Source organism: Ischnura elegans, chromosome 2 (assembly GCF_921293095.1).
Source record: "Ischnura elegans chromosome 2, ioIscEleg1.1, whole genome shotgun sequence".
Lineage (NCBI taxonomy): Eukaryota > Metazoa > Arthropoda > Insecta > Odonata > Coenagrionidae > Ischnura > Ischnura elegans.
In genome coordinates, this window is record NC_060247.1 from 118265548 (window position 1) to 118283762 (window position 18215).

The following is an 18215-nucleotide window of genomic DNA, read 5'->3' on the forward strand; positions in this document are numbered from 1 at the left end:
TTTCCCCTGCGGTTGACTTCCCGCGATACGTATGCAGGGGAGACCACTAGCCTATGGGCATCCTATTCTCTAACACTCCATTATTCGCTACATTTCATACCTGCCTGTAAAATACGATGAATTCAACTTCCTGTACTATGCGAACATATATGTGGATATATAGCTGATGCGTATTGTTTTCCGATGCGTGAGAATTGACAACAAAATATCGGTATTGGAAACCCATATTTACCACCCCCGAAGCAAATTCCTGGCCGCGTGCCTGGGAAATACAGCAAAACCCCCATCCTTTTGTGACCCCCTAAAAATATTTTATGCGAAAAAACACTAAAACGAGGGAATCCGAAATGCATTCGAACGATCATTTACATTTAAACTACATTAGTTATTATTATTAAACACATATTTTTAAAATTATAGTGACGCAGTGGCGCAGCGAGGGGGGGGGGGGTGGGGTTGGGGGAAAAAACCCCCTCCCCAGAGCCCAGAGAAATATTTAAGTTTAATCCATATTACTTGATTGGATTGATATTACTAATAGAATAGTGTAAGGGTTAATAAAAATATCCCTCAGAAAGCCGTAAAACTCACAATTTTGAACCATTTATTTTAAAATTCAGCAATTTTTTTAATCTCGCACATACCGCTTATCCTGGTGGGTATTCTAAACCCCCATACACCCCGGTATTAGTTGCACCTAAACCCCCCCCCCTTTATTCCTAGCTGCGCCCCTGTAGCGACGCTCACTACTCCCAAAAAATAGCCATAGTATACAGTAACTTTCGACACTCGAAACTGAAGGCCGATTAGCTTGAACTAGACCTTGACCCTTCCGAAAAAAAATATATTTCTGCCCACGTGCCCGCCTGGAGTGGGCTCGACAAAGACATCCTTTAAGGGAAAGTTAAAGGCATGATCAAAAAGAAGGGAGATAACAACCTCGAGTAATATGCGAGGAGACAGTGAGAATAAAATTCTTCCTCTTAGAAATCTGTTTATTCATAATACATTGAGAATATTTTTAATTCGTGGCGGGAAAAAATCAAAACCTAAAGACTTTAACCATAGAGCAAGTATATATACTTAGAATATGCTTACTCTATGCTTTAACTTAAAAAGATATGTGGAATTTTATAATACCTAAACCAAATACTGAAATATGTATACTAGCATTGTATACGTATCTAGGACATAAGATATTTTGTTCCCTACTAATCTGAGTGAGTAGGTTTGACAAAGAAAAGAGATTTATATAACTCATAAAAAAGTCGTTATTTGAGATACAAGATGTGGAACAATTAAAAACATTAGAATTATTTGACGTTATTGTATAAATCTAGGAATTTAGAATATAAAAATTATGTCAATTAGGTGCAAGCATTTTTCATATTATACTTTGCATAATTTGAAATGATTAAATAAGCTGTCTAATGGGTAAATAAATAATCAAATAAAAAGCAATACGTATACATTACGTGGCACTAGATAAGCGTCGGTAATCTAAAGCAGGACACTTAAAATTCCTAAAGGGTCTTGATATTTCTCTCAAAAAAATTAATGATTGGATAGTTTGATTTTGTATAAGAGGAATGAATTTATTCTCATAACATATAAAATGGTAAGTTGCTTGTCAATACGGTGGATTTATTAACATTATATCTAACCTGAACAATCGCTCTAAGAAGATGATAACGCATAAAATTGAATGGGATAAATTGGGTAAATATTAGAGTTGATATATGAATGAATGAACGGTAAATGGAACCAGCTATAAATTAATTCAGTCAAAAAAATATTTCGGATAAATTATCTGGAAAGAAAAATTTTACCGGATAAAAATACTGAATTTAAGAGTTACATTGAATCAAGGTTCTGAAATCAAGAATATTTCCACAACATACTAGACCTCAAAACCCAGGAGGCGACTGCAGATGAGCTCAACGTACACGGCAATGCAATACTTTTCACCCAAACGTACCATTAAATTTTACTTGATATGTGCACATTCAAGTTTTCCTGCACAAAAAACTGTTCGGAATGACTTGTATGACATGTGGCATGATGTGTTTGAAGTTATTGATATTAATTAAATAAGAAATTGGAATATTTCGAACGAATTTATTAACGCAGGAAGCAATTCGTTGTTACATTAGCATTTGAAAATATTGTTGTAACAACGAACGAGTCGTACGCAAATAAGTTAAGAGGAAATATTGCAATGTCTTAATTAACTAATGTTCGGATTGAGTTTCAGAGGAATGGTACACCTAGCTTGAAAATATTCAGAGGTTTTCCTGACGAATACCTCGAATACATTTCCATAGATTTGTGCTTGGGACAAGATAGAGATACATCGACTCGACGCTTCAATGATTGAAATCGTATTATGTATGAAGGCGAAACTTGAATGTAGAGGTGACGAATTTATCAGCCTTAGAAGGGTTTCTCAGGTGAACTATATACGCAAGAAGTTACCCAAGGAATCCTCATTCAACATTAAATTACTCTACATTGAAGGGTACTAAAGGGATCATGATACCACTATGAAGGCATCTTTTGAGATAATGTGGCATGCAACATAGTCAGGAGCAGTGTTTTATTTTAAGGGCGAATGACGCAGACGGTTGGAAGAATGGGGCGATTGATTACTTTCCGATGCACCTACGACGTATGAAATACCTCGCAGCTATAAGGCGACTGAGTTTTGACGTGCGTAGACAATTGGCTTTTAAAGATTTCGCCATATTTTCATTTCCTCCAGATTCATTCAGACGAGCAGAAAACATTACGACTATCGTGAGAGCAATGGAAGCGTAACATAAATAAATCAAATCCAGGGGCGGATCCAGGATTTCTTTCTGGGGGGGGGGGCACAAGCAAGGCCGTATCCAGAATTTTGTTCTGGGGGGTGGGGCACAAGGATACTTAGTAATATAAAACAAACGCAATGGTAATGAGACTGTATTAAAAAAGTTTCATTTTTTTTAAGGGTCTGGGGGGGGGGCACGTGCCCCCGTGCCCCCCCCCCCCCTAGATCCGCCTGTGATCAAATCAACTGATTACGGTGTTACTTGGTGGAACTAAGTAATATTCATGTTAGTAGACAGCGTTAAATTATTGGTAGAACAGTACTTCGTTTTTGCTTTGTTCAACAATTAACATACACATAAAAACGCTATCTTCAGTGGAGGTCTTTCTCTTTCCAAGTCGCTCAATCTTTACTCTCTCTCTCTCTGACGACACAAAAACACAACTCACCTCTTCTTGCTTTCCCCCTCCTCCTCCGGTGGGGCTAAAAGCGCCCCCTCCGGCTGCGGGTGGTCGAGAACCCCCCCCCTGCGTTCAAAACTCCTCCCGCAATGCAGCACGGGGAAGTCACGTGGTCTTCCCCTCACCCCTCCTCCTCCTCCTCCTGTAAAAAAAGGGAAAGGGGTGTATCTGAGTGGTGGTTTGGAGTGGCGGTGCGGTTTGAGCGTGGAAGGGGTACAAGAGCCAAGGGTACAAGAGCACTGGAAAGGGTACGAATCACACAGGTACACATGGCGCCGACTCCGCAGCGCGAACCCTATCCCTCTCCTCCTAACGGTTCGCCCCTACCGACCCCTTATCCTCCAACCCCTTCCCCTTATCAAAAAGCTCCCTTTTTACCTCATGTGCAATAGGCGTTAGAAATTTCAAAAACGATTTTTACGCCGAAATTTATCGTTTAATGGATTTTTAACTCTCACATTATCATCACCGTCATAAATCATCCATCATAGGATTTCATCAAGAATCTGACACAATTTTCGCGAGGATAAAATCAATCGAATTCGTATGGAACACGATGATTGAATATGATAGCAAATAATAATAAAGATTATCGTAAGCGTAAACTTTTATTAAACTTAATATTTAAATACACTGAGTCATTATCATGTACTCCATACTCAATTGAAACAGATTGCGCTGGCACGATGAAGTGGACTCACATCATACATCAATCCCACGATTGGTTTGACGCAGCTCTCCATTCCTCTCTCCTATCCGCTAGCCTTTTCATAGCGGTGTATTTCTTCTCTTTTAAAACCTTCATAACCTGTCCTATGTAACTCATTCGGGTATATCCCTTGCCCTTCTTCCCATCCACCTGTCCTTCTACGACTATCTTCAATCGACGAAGACTTCTCTTTTCTCCCACTCTTCACAGCACTTCTCATTTCCTACTCCGTCAATCTATAGTTTCATGGGTAAAATCATAATCAAATACAATGTAACTCAAGCCCACTTTCATTGGCTATTTAAATAACTAGTGAAAACTCCATTAGCATGAATAGCTTTAGAGAAGTAAAACATCAACCACAAGAGTAGGCAGCAAAAGTGAGAAATTTTCGCCATTTTGGTTTATGACTGGGCAATGGAGCTATAAGTTATAATTTTTCAATTTTCTAGTGGCATTCATGGTCACTAATACGCCTGCAAAAATTAAAAGAAATAGATCAGTAGATGGTTAGTAGTGTAATATTCGTTAATTTTATTAATAAATTTGCAATTTATAGTCAAATCAAAAGTTTCTTTATTTGCAATTCGGTAACCAAGGGGAACAAAGGAACAAACATGAACTATGCCAAATTCTCCATTTTCTTGGCTATCAAAATGTATGTTTGTAATTCTTTCCTTCCCTTCCCTCCTCAAACCCTTCATCAGCCTCCACCCCTTAGACATCCACCCCTAATTCAACCACCCCACCACACGTCAACAGTGAGACCCACTTCAGCCTAACCTCCATGCACGCCCCTTACTCAATTTAACGTCCATCCAACGAACGAGGAGAACAAAGGAAGTCGGCGTCATTTTCGTGAAAATTTCAAAATTCGTCTTTCCTCCTTCCCTCCTACCGACAGCCATCCAAAAGAATCCACTTTCCGCAGGGTAATAAACGTGCTTTAATGTTTGTGATCTTGAAAAAAAAAGTTATCAGCGGTGATTTTCGAGAAAATTATCGATCGTGTAAATCCGGATTTTAGGATGAAATTTCCTTACAATCTGAAATATTTCACACCTATTTCAGGCAATTTATTTTCATCACAATTATTTGAGCGATGAGATATCGTTTACAGCTTTTTCTTCAAAAGAATATTTTTCTTGTTGAATTCTACATTTTGCCAACACATAGACTGTTATTTTTGAAAAGGAGCCCATGTATAGTTTTGGATTTTGTGATATAATTTCATAATAATAAGAAAAATTCAGGCAGAGGGTAAAATTGAATAAATTATTAAAACTACTCGACACAGGCCAAATATAATTCCTTTACAATAATTCCGAAGTATATAGCGTCTTCCTAATAAAACAAAGTTCATAACTCCAGCCAGTGCGGTGTTCAGAATAGTGTTTTTTTTATTAATACCTTGCGTAGGTTGGGATCAGTCGAAGGGAATTATAGTGAGCCTGAGTTTAATCATTAAATTAGAGTGAAGTAATTTCTTTGAAGATAACCTGTACCTAAAATGAGCGCCTAAGTATTTCATACTGATATGAAATTAAATTTCACAAACGCAGTGTTCACGTGGATAAATTAAATCGTGTGCGTGTGGAACACGATGATATAAAATAATATCAAATAATTATTAATATTACACCAAGGAATTTTTTTTAACAAATGTTCAGTTGACTTCAAATTTAGAGCTGCTTGAGGGTAAAATTGGCATGGTGATTTCAAAACTGTACTTAAGTTTTATTCTGTCACGTCTAGTCTTTTCACTACACCTTGCGTGATTTTGACACTCTCCGCTAAATTGAGTGTCGATCACAGGAGGCATTATTGCTCTCCAATTGGCTGGTATTAACCTTATCAGACTGGCGCCGGGTCTCTGGCGCCATAGGAGACCAGCGGCAGGTGCATAACAGTCTAATTATGCAGGACAAGGGCGGATCTAGGATTTTTTGTGGGGGAGGGGGGGTGCATCAGGGTCTGATAGGAAAACGGTCTTCTCATATTTGGGATAAAATAACTACATGCAACAATTACTCTAATTGTAAGAAATATATTCTTAATTATAATATATAAGTTATTAATATGTAAATATTTAAAAAATTTAATTTTGAAATATAAAATTGATTGATATTTGTATTAAAATTCTCGTCTAATTTTTAAGCGCCGGGGGGGAGGAGGGGGGATCGTGCCCCTGTACCCCCCTAAAACTGCCTTTGATGCAAAAGATACTTTATCATAGGCGAGACTAGCTTCTGGGAGGGGGGTTGGGTGGGCTTTGGTGCTGTAGGGGTATCATGCCCGGATATTTTAATAGATTACCCATAAATTTCCTGTATGGGCAGCATATAAGGTAATTTTCCCTTTACATTCTTACATTCGCAATTTTTTAAGACGCATGAGACAAAAAGAGGATATTCTGTTGCTTACAAAGTTGACGTGATAGAAAAAAACTGAGGTAATTTTTTTATTCAGAGGCCAAAACATTCACAGAGTTAAGACAAGAACAAGGCTGTTCCCCAATATAATCGTAAAAAGATCCCTCTTTTAAAGAAATACCCTCTTGACTCGGGACATTCCACTGACTGTGTGATTCTGTTGACCAGGTTTAATGTAAAATATCCCCTGCGTATGCGAGGCAGTCATGTTAGAGCGTATTTATTGCAATCTCATTTTTCCAGTGTAATCCTATTTGCAAACATGAAGTGTATTGCCGAAGAAGCACAAGTTTCCCTGCCGCTTGTATTCGCCAGGTACACTTATTTTCTCGCGAGCTCACCGTTGAAGCATACTGCAAAAATTTAATCGAAAGGAATAGCTTCCAAACACCCACGAGATAACCTTTTGTGTTATTCGCATGCATTTTCTCGGATGGACTCGCCCGTCCATTTACCCGCATTCGACGCGGTCTTCCTTCGCTGCCGTCGCTCGAAATTGCGGTCTCCAGCTGAGCGTTGGCGGAGGAGGGGAGAGTCTGAGGGGACCTAACGTACCTCCAAGATGTTATTGCCCCCACCGAGGCGGAAAACCTCCAAGTTGAGCCAGAAGCTATTGATTCGATACACGAGGATGTTTAAGCTATTGTCTTCCTCAAAGAGCGTTTGCACGAACTCAGAGATTTTAAATTTTCCTCATATAATTCGCCATCTTTCTATTTTTTCCTGTATCGGCTTGTAAGCTGACATGCTCACATAATCAGTAGTTTTTCGTACACCGTAGTTAACCATTTTATACTTTAAGTCTGCGATATATTAGGGTAATGAATTTTTGATTTGTGACCGATTAAATAAAAGTAAATCCTTTGTTGATATCTCAAACGGCCTTTTTTGGATTACTCGCTTAAAAACTTTTTCTACTAACCATTTTGAAATTATCAGGTCGGGTGCGAAAGACCGTTGTATATATTTGATTGAATCTGAAACTTTTTACAATTTTAAATTCAACCTTTTCATTATTTTCCCGGATATAATTTTTTAATATTTGAGATACGGGCTGAAAATGTCTATTACCCTAGACTTTTGAATATGATATTATAAGTTTTACGCCAGCAGTACGCCACCAATATTATCGAATATCCGTAAAAGACCGTATCTAAGTGAGAGGTATGCGTCATTTCAAGGCAAAGACTCGCGAATCAGAAATGTACAAATTATATTAAACTCTCATATTTTTGTTTCAAATCTCCTAAAACTTTTTTGCCATGTTATTGTTATTTTTTGTTTATGAAGTTGTTAATTGTAATGTAATATAAATGCTATGCTTTCATTGTTGCCACTACGTAGGATAGATGGAACCTTCCGACAAGCCATCTGGCTTAGAAGGACCAAGTTTGTATATGCTAATAAAGGCAATCTATATATTAAATAAGAAATCCGAAAGGTAGCCGTTCGATGTGAAGGAAAGGCAGTAACGATGACGGAAGAAACAGGCAGGCGGACATCCGAAGGCAGAGAGAAAGAGAGAATGCGGTCGACGAATACGAAAACAAAAGCCGTTCGCTTTTGTTTTCCCAGGAAAGACTGCGGACCTCCGAATTGAAGAAAATAATATGCACTCCTACATGTACTCTCTTGGGAGGTGTATCATCCGATTCAGAGTAATTTGACGCGGTGTGCATCCAAATGTAAACTCGACGTCGTACTCACAGCGAAGCGATGGGTTGGGGATATGAGGGAGATGGAAAGAAAATTGGACGTCTAGTGTGCGAATATTACGACGGAGAATTCTTCCGTCGGCTTCAAAATGTGTCGTTACCCACCGCGCATTTAAACGTGTTTTGCAAAAGACACCACTCGCGTCGCTGACGGGCAATGCGATCCGAAATTCAAGGATGAATAAGCTAAAATTGAGAATGTTTGCCGAAATTTACATCGGCGATGATCTCATCTATCACATTCAGAACTTTTCCATGCTATTCGCCACTATTTTAAATATGATACAGGGTGGATAAATGGCGTGTCACGAAATTTTAACCTTGGATAGTTGACGCCAGAAGGAACCAAAAGTAGCAATGTTTACGTCGGAAACGCACCAATTTCTAAACTACAGGAACTTTGGGCCAAGCGTTCCGATTGGCCTCCAGTTTGCCCTGTTGCCGTGATATCACTGAGTTAGCAAGCTGCCTTGGATACAGCGCGATCTCCGTCAGGTAAAGCATTCGAGATCATGACTTGTCCAGAGCATCCGGCAACAGGGCAAAGTCGCGGCCAATCGGAGCGCTTGGCTTGAAATCACTGTAGCTTAACCCTCCGCTGGTTGCGTGGCGTCTACCATATGCCAGGCTATTTTCTTTTTTTGCCCACATCGTATTTTAATTGTTAGGTTACTCATATTCCTTGTGTCTTATTATTTAATAATTCTAAAATAGTCACCAATATGATTATAATTTTTGTCACATTTTTGGAATATATTTTGAAATTTTTTATTGCTTTTGGATTCTGGTGGACACCATGCGACAACTTGAGTTACAATACGTTACATTCTAATAGCTCCTTGACATTCATCGCTAAATTTTTAAATACATTTATAATTTAAACTAACAACTAATTAAAGCATTAAATTTTGGATGTAGTACGAATTTTTTACTGCAATCAATTTCACACCTGAATAAAACTATAATTGGGAAGTATGGTTCTCGCATTATTCAAGTGAACTTTGGCGTAAAATACTCCGTTTTCTCCTCTGCTACATAAGTTCATGGTGACTTATTACATTGATGTAGATGCATGACATTAACCGTAAAAATACACATAACAATTTTGTGGTTTCATCGAATAATAAATTTCCAACCTGATGGGAGATATTTTGGATCAATTTGATCTGAACGCGTTATCACTATAAATTTTCTCCAAAATCAATTATATCCCCTGTCATGGGCGGATCCAGGATTTCTTTCTGAGCGGGGCACAAGCAAGGCCGTACGCAGGATTTTATTCCGGGGGGGGGGGGGGGGCACAAGGATACCTTGTAATACAAAACGAACGTAATGATAATGGGACCATATTAAAGGTCTTGCATATTTTTTACGGGTCTGGGGGGGCACGTGCCCACGTGACACCCCCCTAGATCCCTATGCCCCCTGTAGTCAAAATTATTTGTTAGGTTATTATAAAAATCCGTACTGTGAAACTTTGAAAAATATGTTTACATTTACTGTTCAACTTAAATGTGCTGATATAATTTCGATGAAAGAAAAACTGTAAGAAACGTCAAAATAAATAGTACTATTCAGTCTTAAATCAATAGAAATATCTCCATCACTACTATGCATAAATTTGTTGTCCATTCATGAAATTAAGTATTCAATGAATTATTTATTGTAGTTGAAAGAGTTATTTCTACTTCCATGCATATTGTTTAACAATTCCAAAATGGCGTCTGTTAGACGTCGCGTAACCAATAGCGATCCAAAATGTGACGCGACTGATGGAAGGTTTAAAAATGGTGCATTTTCGACTTGAAAATCATCAGTTATTTCGTTTCCTGCTGGCATCAGCTATCCCGGGTTACAATTTCGTGACACACACCCTGTATACCAAGTATTGAGAAAAAATCGATCGCTCTCACGTCATTGCAGCGCTGTAGACACTTTTGGAAACTGATAATTGTAAAATGCGTCCGAAATGGCAACAGAAATCCAGGATCAACGGAAGGGACTGGTACCTCCTCTGATGTCCTAATTCCTTGATCGCGGCAATCCGAAACGTTGACTGCATCAGCTTTGAATGGAATCTCTGAAATGGTTTGGAGACGCAAGGAGCGCTAATACCTACTATCATAATGAAAATGAAAAAGCAGGAGCAATTTCCACAATTTCACATTTATTAATACTACCGGTTTCGATTTTCAGCATCACCAGGTCCATCACCTGATGATGCTGAAAAGCGAAACCGGTAGTATTAATAAATGTAAAATTGAGGAAATTGCTCCTGCTTTTTCATTTTAATTATGTCACGTTTCCACTCCATCTCGCCTGAAACCTCAGAATATATACCTACTATCATCATCGTCATCACTGGGCAACAATCCTAGGATTGGTTTGACGCAGCTCTCCACTCAGTTCTCCTATCAGCTAATCTTTTCACACCTACGTATTTCTTCTCTTTCACATCCTTATTTACTTGCTCCATATATTTTGTTCGAGGTCTTCCTTTTCCATTCTTGCCTTCCACTTTTCCCTCGACGATTGTCTTCATCAGGCCATTATGTCTCAAGATGTGGCCTATAAGGTTGTTCCGTCTTCTTGTTAAGGTAACACATGTTTGTAACAGGTGTTTCGCTACGGCAGAGAGGCATGGCATCGATATTCCAATATCAGTATAAAAAGACATATGCCATTGTTATGTATACGTTCAAAGTTTTTACTATGCGCGATTAAAGAAAGCATTTTTTATGCTAAGCTTAGCAAAATTGACGTCAGATTGTGCGATCACTACAGCTGACAAAAATATTCAAAATTTTAGTAGTACTCTTACGTAACAAGATTTCCATGGCTTTTTTTTAGCGCAAACCTTCTTCTTCTTCGTAAACATTTCTACCATAGGAAACTGATGTTTGTCGTGATGTTATCGGAAGTAAGAAGTGGATTCTTTCATGAAACACGATTCCTCAGTCAAGGAACATTACTTTAACGTTGAGTTTTCCGTCTTAGCCCTTTGCCTATGAGCTTTAAAATTTCAGAATAAGAACTAGGCTATGCATACCAATGTCAATGAAAGGATATTCCACAGCTGAAGAGGAATTATCGTTCAGTGTATTGAGAATAAAAACTTCAGGCGTGCATACATTTTGCTGTTTTGATGATGTATGAATTCCGTCGAACCTTGATTGTATCACCTCAGTTGAGTTGGGCACCTCCGCTAGTTTATCAATAATTTCGAAAACCCTTCAGTTGCATTCTACTTATGCTACTGGGTTGATATGGATTTTATATTAACTTCAATCCTTTTTTTCTTAGCACAGGTGTAATTAAATAATATTATATTTCACTTTGGAAGATGAGATTTCAATTTTAAACGGAGGGATACGAAATAATATCGTATTATTGTAATAATCGTATCTTTCATCTCCCACCGTTTTAGTGAAGTAAACTGAGTTTTTTTCTTTCTATTGGCCTCAATTTTTAACGTTAATTAGCGTCTTGGAGCGTATGGCTCTAGGAATTAAATGGAAAATTTTTGGCCAACATACCGGTAAATTTTGTATACCTTCTTCTATGCTGGTGCTCTTTCTCTAATTCTAGTGCTCTCTATTCTAATTCTAGTGCTATGAATGAATACGATTGTATTAATTTGACAGATAAAGTCATGAAAGTTGATAACAATATTTTTTTAAATAATAAAACAAAAAAGAAAATGCAATCGTACATTAATAGCCCTGAAGAAGGTATAAAAATATACCGAAAATGTTGGCCAAATATTTTTCATGAAGTTCTTAAAGACCCACTCTCTTACGCACTAATCAACGTAGTAGTTAAAAAAAATGCGTAAGGAGGTAATATAACGTCGTTGACCTGCTAGCCATCCCAGTAGATTTCATGAAGTCGATAAATGGAAGAACTTTTCGTAAGCATGAGGCGGCGTGGTGACCCTAAGCGCGCTAAGCGCGATACGAAGAGAGAGAGAGAGAGAGCCCTCGAAAAATCGTCTGGGAAGTATTCATGGCAAGTCTTTCGTGACTGGAGCGAGCGACCTCTTCGCCCGACCCATATAGACCCATATAGGGACGAGGCGGCAGAACAGCACCAAGGGAGGAGGCCCTCCTTCGGATCACTTAATAGGCCAAAAGGGCGACGGTCTCGTGAAACGCGAGACGAGTCATCCCCCATGGGAACGCAACGAGCATTATACCGTCTGGTCAACCACCCGCCTCTTTCTCGCGGATGACGGGAAAAAGATGAAGGCGACAAGCGCACTGTATCATACCCTCTTGCATCGAAATACCAACACAGACTGAGGTAGCGAGAGAGATCCACATCTATATCTGCAGATGATTATCCTTTTCATTAAACTCGACGCCAAAAAGGAACTATATCAATGTACGAACAAGCAATTTTATGGGAGAGAGAATTCTTTTTTTTGCAAATTATTCTTTTTTATATTCAGGTAAAAGCACGTATAAAAACAAAAATTAATTGATTTCGTAGCCCATTTATCAAGTCATTGTAGCCGGATGCATTAGTCAAAATAAATAAATGACATAAACTTGAAAATATTCAGGGCAAATTTAATTCAAATTCGATTCGCATACATGGAACTCAATTTCATTCTATTTAAAACAATTACATTTGTTTTCATTTTTATATGGACAAAATTGACAATTTTTTTATTCATCAAGCAGATACCTGTACTCCGCCACGAATCCCAAGGAAAACATATTCACCAAATGTAATTTATTTTGCAAAATCAGGATTTCTTGTACAATTAAATGATTACCTCAAAGACGATCTTCGTCTTATAGCAATCAATTTCATTTTAGACACGATTAATTAAAATATGTATCTAAATTAAAATATTCATGAACCAAATAGTGCAAGTAAAAAGACTTTCAGCAACATTAAAATGAAAACAGGCAAAAAATTCATTTTAGTTCGACTTTAATTCATAAAATTGAATATATTTTCATTTAAAATTTAATTTAATTTCGTTTTCCTTTTTGGTTTAAGTATAAAGTTCGCCTTAAAAAGCATGTAGCATTGCTTGCATCATGTATAAAGGATGTAAAAAATTTTATTACGCAATTGCTAATCGTAACTAATATTACCTGAAATGTTAAAATGGCCATACCCGCTATCAACAGGAAACCAAACTAAATATTGGGTTGATAGATTCTGATAAAAATTAATGACAGAAGCTAAATAACACAAGAAATGAGTAATATTTTTTACAAAACCTCAAAGATAACCACAGCCAAAGCCAAAATTTAAAAGGAAGTCTTTCATTTGGCAGAGTTTGCTTCGATTTCCCAAGTACTTCCATTTCCTAGTAGCATGCCAAATTCCCCAGCAGAACGAGCTAAAAGGATAACATCTAAACATGCCATCAGTGGTGAAATGAATTAATCTTCCGTGATTCAATTGTTTTTTATCACATACAGAGATGTCTAAGCATCACTGCAAAGAAATTGATTACGTTGCGAACTCTCTGGGTTGTTGGTTAGGATAAAATATGTTACCCATGATAAAAAAATGGCAATAAATATCCTCGTCATGCCCCGGATTACAAGTTTCGAACCATCAATACAATTTATTTTCCGGAAATTTAACTCGTGTAATTAGTCGCATTTACCATATAAATAAATTTCTGCCGAATTTCTACACCTCAGGAATTTAACTATCAAAAAAATAAATAATTAGGAGTTCGAATGTCGTAGGTGTTAGTTGGAATTGTATTTTTTCTCTGGAAACACCGAACACAATGGATTTTGTCCCCTTTTTCTGCCGGTACATGCTATAAAATATCGAATTGATCGAATGGATTGTTGTGTTGTTGAAATAGTTGTCTTGTCTCGTGCCTGTGCCACTACTTTTTATCCTGCGATTTAATTAATGACTAGAAATGCAAATGGATTGAATGTTAGCTGGAAATCTATTATTTCGGTAAGAAAAAACGAATACAATGAATTTTATCCTCATCTCCACTGGTGCATGCTTATAAAAAAACACCAACAACATATAAAAAATGGAGTGTTACATCATTGTTGGAATAGCCGTGAGAGGAGAGTTATTTCTTTCGCATTCACATTTGTATTTTCTTTTCATAGGCGCGAGATGAAGAGAGCGCATGTTGTTTTGTGCTTTTTTTTGTATAAAAACAATCTCCTCGCGGGAGCTATCCGACACCCTTTAATGGCGTGTACGACAGAGAGTGCACGTGTGCACCTCCATCTGCAGCGTTGATGTATAATGAAGATTGAACGCAAAAGTGATCGCATGGCGCTACCCGAAAGCAGCAGCTGCTGCTGCGCTTGCCGTGAGGCACATCACGCGAGGGCCCATACTGTGACTGTGCTCCTTGCACCTGCAGATGTGGGTTAACAGCACAACGTCGCTTCTTCATCCACGCCTTCCAATATCCTCAGGAACCCCTGCAATTCCCACTGATTTCATATTAAAGAAGATGCGGGAAAAGTCGTTATTTTCGAAGATTCGATATTTATGAGTCAAGTCACTACTAGGGTGATTCGATCCATTGACTCAATCACCATATATTCTCAGTGAATGGAACAGATCGTAGACTCATCATTCCGCGAGAACGACTCTGTGATCGATAGGGACTTAAAGATGGAAAATAATCGTAGGACTCGAGTAAGTGCAATGATCGAATGATTGATGGCTGATATGAAAAAGAATGGATACCCGCAATTAACAGCGGGTATCCATTCTTTTTAAGAAATTAGAAAGTACTATCAGTGGAGATAAAACAAGAATCTGTCATGGATACTTGAGTACACTTTAAAAATGATATTTTCTGCAGTAAATTATATCTTTCTTAAATCGAGAAAGGTTTCTTCTGAGCTACAAGATGAGCTACATGATTAAGTATATGCTCCTCGTTAAGCTAATGAAAAACAGTGCAGAGCCTTTCACGCAAGGGACCGCTAGAGACTCGGAGGCTTTGCGTTTCGCTAAGATTGCTTGAGTAATATAGAAAAGATATCTTTCAGAGCGACAAGGAGAGCATCATATAAAAAACTGACTATATTTCCACGTCCGATAGAAACAATGAATTAAGTGAGATATTTCGTCGAACGGATAGGCGTGGGAATTCGTTTTTCCCTCGAATCATAAAGGAATATAACAAATGCCACGCAAAAATTCGTTAGAGCATTTATTTTTTAACGGCTGGAACCCTAATACCCCCACCACTTTAATACAGATTCCGGGGTAGCACGTATATGAACAAACGTGTGGACTAATAGCTGCAAACATACAGAGATCATATCAACAAGGCCGCAGAAAAACCTTCCGGCGAACAATCTAAACGGAAAATTCAAAGAGATGTCCAAACCAAGATGCGGCAATTTTTTTTAATTCAAGGAACAATATTCTAGTTCAATTTTTTTTTCAACGTCACGCGCTGAATATAAATTGCTCATCTACGTCCGCATCCCTTCACAATTGAGTTCGGAAACAGATCCTGACGCGTTTTTTGGCAGGGTATCAAACACCTCTATATGGCTTCGATTGAGAAGAAGGGGGGTGATATAAAACAGCCGCGTACAATATACGGACAGAAGCAGATGTGAGCGACGTAGGTGCGATGACGCAGTTCACGTATTTATATCGACACAAGAGAGAGAGACGAATTCTCGTGGCAGGAATGTAATTCCAATCTCTGATATGATTGAAGATACGTCCATTGGAACCATCCTGCCTTGACGCTAACGATTAATACTCGATAGAAACAACTGAACCTCGTGCAATGAAGATGCGATCACCTCACGACGCGCACGAGAACGGCTTAAAACCAGGTCAACCAGAATTAAGTGCGACCTCGACTTGTACTTGCTAACAATGCAGTACATTTGAAAGCGATCGAAATTCATTTTAAATCTCGGTAATAAATGCAAGGAAAATGGCATCAATTTTCGAATTTTTCATAATATATCAGTAGAATGATTAGATCATATCATATTAGATCATATGCTAAAAATGAAAGTTACTGGTAATTTTCAAAAATACTAAAATTTCACTCCATTGAACCTGATCACAATACAAAACGAATTGAAACCGGGCGCAAAGTGAATTATGGGTAGTATTTTTGAAAATTGCCAGCACCTTTTTATTTACGGATACGTTATAATTCTACCAGATTAATCCAGAAAAAAACTCCGTTTCCATATTAAACTTCAAAATTTTCGACGAAGAAGAGAAAACCGCCAATATATTCAACCGATTCAGGCGTGATATAGTGGAAGTAAGATGTAAAAAAATAAAACGTAACAGCATTTTTCGACCATTATAATGTTTCCACTGCCAACTTCTGCTGAACCGTACCAGAAAACTGCTGCTCGTAATCGGTATTGAAATTGAGTCGTGCTACAACTTAACGTCGCATCAATTTCTTCTCCGGAGTTTGTTTCCCATTTCCATATTATATAAACTTTATTTTTAATTCGGAGGTGTCTTTTTTCCCTCATTCACGGTTAGAACTGACAAAAAACGCTTGCAAAGCTCCTGAAAAAAATTAATGTGACACTTCGCATTCCTAATTTTTACGCTAATATTCCGTTGATCCAATATCGAGCTTACGCGACACTAATTTTCTGACTAATTTCATCAGATAATATTCGCACTCGCGTATGGGACCTGGAATATCACGCTAGGTGCTTCGTACGCATAATTGCCTGCTTATCATTCCGATAAATAGGCTTTTAGAATTATCAAGATGAAAACATTGTAGAGCATTAGCAGAGATAAAATTAAAAATAAAATCGCACAGCAACGACGTCAGTGCTGGCTCAAGCAACTTTACAACGACCCACATCACAAAGAATGGAGGCCGTATTGAGGAGACATTGCAATGCAATGCAGGCGCAATAGATCATTTTTCGGAAAGGCAATAATTATCTTCCTTTTCGAAGTAGTAACTAGATCACTAAAGCAATGAAGAAGACATTGAAACAGAAACGAAATATCTCCCCACACCAACGTACTAAATATTAGAGAGATGCACTTTAAGTTGGACATCAAAATTCACGACTCAACATTCTACTTATATTCATGTTTGTCTCATTTAACATTCTATTAGATTACGAACTAATCCAAAAAATGGAAAAGAATTGTATCAAATATACGGAAAAGGAAAAGTGCTTCTCAAATAATTATAATTTACAGTATTTAACTGATACAGCACGTGCGAGTAAAACTATCCAATTTAAGAACTATAGTTTCCTAAACAATGCTTGAATCTCCGAATCAAAAACGATCATCGCAGAACCTTCATATCATGAATCATGCTCAGGGAGACAGCAATTTAGAGCTGCGGAAGCGAAGGAAGTCCGCGTCGAATGCGGGTAAATGGACGGGCGAGTCCATCCGAACAAATGCATGCGAATAACACAAAAGGTTATCTCGTGGGTGTTTGGAAGCTATTCCTTACGACTAAATTTTGCAGCATGCTTCAACGGTGAGTTCGCGAGAAAATAAGTATACCTGGCGAATACAAGCGGCAGGGTGACTATTCGTCAATAGGTTCACATCATGTTTACAAATCGGATTACTCAGGCTGGTTACAGAAATTGAGATTTGCATGCATAGGCACTACCATGACTGCCTCGCATTTGCTGGGGATACTTTATATTAAGTAGAATAATGCAGTGAGTAGAGAAGCCCAAGCGATGAGGGCATTCCTTGAAAAGAGGAGTTTTGTTACTGACGAAAATAGAAGCATTTAATTCACGAATATGACAATAGAGGATCCTCAAGTCACCCTCTAAACGTGTTGTCAACCTCCAGGAATCTAAATGCGTTTACAGAAGTCGTCACTCGCGACGCTGACGGACAAAGTGATCAGAAATTTTTACGGAGAAATAAGGTAGTATAATTAGGGGAGTTAACCACAATTTATGTACATCATGATGTGATCTATCATATTCATAACTTTTCAATGCCATCCCTCGCAACTACAAACATTATACTGCAAAATATTGGAAAGAAGTGGATCGCATTGCACTCATCACCGCGCTGCGGACATTTTTGAACACCGATTTAAATCCAACCGAAGTGGCAACAGCAATCAGC

The 18215-nt window shown here is 38.1% G+C and overlaps 1 long non-coding RNA gene across 1 annotated transcript in view; it reads right to left on the reverse strand.

Moving 5' to 3' along the window:
• Positions 1–3264: 3264 nt before the first annotated feature.
• LOC124154485 overlaps positions 3265–18215 on the reverse strand; it is a 139234-nt gene continuing 124283 nt past the window's right edge. Inside the window, exon 3 of the long non-coding RNA XR_006863933.1 lies at positions 3265–3412. This is a non-coding gene — a long non-coding RNA (uncharacterized LOC124154485). The remainder of the gene's footprint in view (positions 3413–18215) is intronic.